Below are 4,122 nucleotides of genomic sequence, written 5' to 3' on the forward strand. Positions count from 1 at the left end.
GATCTGAGCAGATGTAATGTGGCATAAAGGGTTATATAAAAAAGTTCTAGACTTAAAAGGTAACAAGAAGAGAAAGGGAATAGTGAGGACATTTTTGAGAAAAAAAGAAAAGATGCTAAGAAAATGAAAATGCCTAGTAGCTCCCTGTCCTGCTGAGAGAACTTTGCACAATTCCAAAATAGATATTTCCAAATTTCAATTTTCATTTACTCATGATGAAATAGAAAATACTGTTGGTGAAAGGATCAGAATTTAAAACAGTTTTGACAAATCAGTAAAATAGCCAGGTTTATCTTACTGGGTTTGGAACAAATAAAAGAACAAAATAATGTGCAACAGTGAGAAAATAAAATACAGAATACACAAAATACAGAATGAGAAATATTTAGCTAGATGGTGGAGACAGAAATGGGCTAGGGTTACAATGGTTTATACAGTGATGTCCTTTCAAAGAGCCATCTCCTTCGAGAATGCAATAATGAGAATAATAACTAAGACTAGAAATTCAGCTTTGCTGAGTCCTCCCAGGAAATTGTGTGTCTGGTTTAGGAACTGTGCATGTCTAGCAAGAAACTTGACAGAATTCAGAAAAAGGACAATAATTGTTCTTTGATGTCCAAGGGAAAAAAAAAAAGAAGAAATACTATTGACAGCAAAGGTTAATGGTGGACGAGCTTTTCAGCAGGCTGGTGCAAACCAGAAAATACTATCTGAAAAAACTGAGAAAATACCAAGAACATTAATAGGCAGGGAAGTTCTTTCTCAGGGATGGTTTAGGTACAGTGGCTTAAGCCTTGGAGGGGAAATTCATACTGTATGCTCCCTTTGATCTTCTCTTATGTTTCTGTATATTCAAAAAAGGAGGGAAGGGGATGAAAAGAGAGTCATTACAACTCACAAATTACACAATATTCGTTTTCCAATACTGGGAGAAGAGAGCAACAAAATGTATAATTTTTAGCAATGTCTAATTTAATTTTAGAATTCCAGATGAGGAGCATCTGCTTTTTAAAGTATCTGTCTTCAGCCAGTATCATTTGCATAATTATCATGCTAGACAAGGACCACACAGAAGCGACTCTACATTGAATAGCAAAACAGACTAGGAGCAAATTGAATAGCAGCTTGACTTCCCATGGCTCTGAGCAACATCAGGAAGTTTTATGGGCCATATGTAAAATAGGTTGAGGACATTTAAACAGGTATATTCTCTCCCTCTTCTCCCAAATATGGGTTTATCATTGGGTAATACACAATTTAAAGTTACTGATAATAAAAATTAAATATGGATTGTTTTACATCATAGAAAACTTAATTTCAGCACTTCCAGACTACTTTCCATTCTGAGACTTTATCAACTGCATGAAGAACTACCCAGGTTGGCTATAACAGCCTTATTTAATAGCTCTTTAGGTATGTGATTTGTATATTTTTAAATATATTTGTAATATATCTGACATGATTATAAATACATTTCTGGTTATGCACTCTATGAAGCTGTTACTAAGAAAACACAACTACAAAAAAAAGGGTAGGGTTTTGTTTTGTTTTGTTTTGTTTTAAAGAAATACAAAACTGACAGGGCTTTAACTCAAATAAAAGAAGTTACTCTGAGGATTATAGTAAAAGGAAAGATAGCTATTCCACTATCTACAGGAGGTCTACCCTGTTGTTCCCTTTATGTAATGAAAACATTATGAATTAAACAAAAAATGAAACACTGATGAGGACAGAGTTCAAAGAAAGTGCATATTTCCCTTGTCCACATGAAGATCAATTGTGCATTCATAGATGGAGCCATGAAAAACAGACTTCACTTTCTATCTGATTCAGTTTTACACTAGAACAAGAAGTACTTTCCTACTTTGGGCAATAAACACTTCAATATCTTAGAAATTACAATGTAGCTCACATATTTTAGAGGACAAAGGGAAAACCCCACATCCTAGCAGTTATCAGTTACACATTAAATGGAAAAAAAAAAATCCTAAAGACAGAGTTCCCATATAATGAAAGAACGCTTAGCTAAAATATTCCTGAGAAATTTAATGTTGCACTATATGTCTTTTCTGCATTTTGAGATTTACTGAGATAGTTATCCCTAATTTATTCTAGTATCATCACTTTGCTGTAAATCCTCAAAGGGATGCTGCTATTCTACGACAGGTATTTTAGTAAACAAAGTGACTTGCTTCTGCATTATCAATCTGTCTCCACTTCCCTGTAAAAAGAAAAACATATGTTATTGCATGTATTTTGTTCTAAATCTGACCCTAGACACCTGGAATCATAGCCTGTGTCTTTCACCCTAGGACTGCTACTCAATGATTCTTACATAAATTGCTTGACTATTTTTTAGAGAAGAACAGGATTAGAAAACACCCTCATAGGCTTTAATGAGTGAGCACAGATATTATTCTTTCCTTCTATTCCATAAAGAATATCTTTTTTGGATTCAAGCAGAAGTCATAAACTCAAAACTACTTAGCCCTATCAAGACCTAGGCAACTCTGACCATGCACAAAAGCAGAACTTTATGTAACACAGAGAATCAGAAGAGCGTTCAGGTAAACAAAGTATTAATTTTGTTTCTGGTTTATCTACTTCCATAAACACATAGTTAGATCAATGAAAAAATACTTAAAGATTTACTTCAAAATGGTATTTGTTCAGTATTTTCTCTCACTGGAATTGCATTACTTTATGCGTAAACTTTTCTATAATTAAATTTAGTTTTCAGAGTAGGGATTGCTTTCAGTAAACTGGTAGTACATGTGCAATCCAGCATTTCTATCACAGTATTTAACTTGGCCAAGTCCAGATTTATCTTTCGTAACTGAACCCAGCCTTTTACTTGGCAAAATGCTCTCATTGCTTGATGACTGCCAAGAGGCTTGCATGGCTCGCCCTTTGGATGGGCATTTCAACTGTGTTCTGTCCACACAGTGAGGTACTAGAAATAGGCCAACCCTGCTTGTTACAAGTGCCCATTGTCAAGAGTTGCTACTGGAGCCCCTTCAATTCTCACAGATGCTCTGCTAGGACAGACCTAGCAGATCTCAATACACACAGAAAAAAATTAGATGGCTATATCATAAAAAGACTTCCTGGTCTTCTTTGCCCAGTTTTCTACTCAGTCAATCTAAATGCAGATTACATGCTAGAGAGGACTGAATTCTACAGACTTCAGTCTTCCAGTGAACAGTAACTAATGTGAGCTTCCAAGACCTCTTGGTCCTACTGACTTTTGTATCATATCTTACAGCGACACAGCAAGGAAAAGCTGCTATCTTCTCCTGTTGAGTGCACAAAATGCAGGTTACAATTACTACTTCAAATTTACAAATAATGAGCTATGAAGATTAGTCAGAAATTAATAGTGATTTTTCCTTTAAAGACCTTACACACCTTCAAATCATGTTGTTAAACTACTGGCTGTAGAAAATTATTTCATCTCACTGCCCTGTATTTGTAGATCTGTTTGTGCTCCTGAAAAGCAGCATAGCAAAGACTTTATCTGTGGCTCTCTACCAATTACTGCCTCCTGATGTCTGTTTCCACTACACAGTATGGCTACAATTGGCATCTATCTAGTTTCCATGCAGTAGAGAGACATATAATAAAGAAGACAGCAGAGATGTCTGTCCATTTTCCCTCTCTTGCTAAGCTTTCTGTGGAATCCCTTCTACCACAATCTTCCAAAATGACTGAGCTTCCTTCAGGAACCTTCTGCTATTCCTGTTTCTTGATGTTTATACAGTCTGCAGTAACCAAACATCCCCTTTGACCCAAACATTGTGCAAAGGTGTAGCACAGAGCTGAGCTGAACATACCCTGCCTTTTAGCCCATTTAGCATCCACATAATCACCCAGCTCTTATCGGTGCAAATTTGCAGTCAGTTGACTAAGGGCATGACCAGAATTGCCTTCATTTGTTATAGCCGGTTTCTCCTTTCATGTTCAACATGACACAAGTGACAAGCCTAGCAAGGAAGGCATCCACTTAAGAACTCGGATTATGCATATGAAAGAATAAATTTGGATAATGATGTTAAAATTGAGTTTCTTGCTCTTCAACTTGATGATGATTTTGAGAGTCCCATTGTTTACTTATATCAAACT

This window comes from Empidonax traillii, unplaced genomic scaffold (genome assembly GCF_003031625.1).
Source record: "Empidonax traillii isolate 1590-97213 ecotype Southwest subspecies unplaced genomic scaffold, ASM303162v1 scaffold706:size701851, whole genome shotgun sequence".
Classification (NCBI taxonomy): Eukaryota; Metazoa; Chordata; class Aves; order Passeriformes; family Tyrannidae; genus Empidonax; species Empidonax traillii.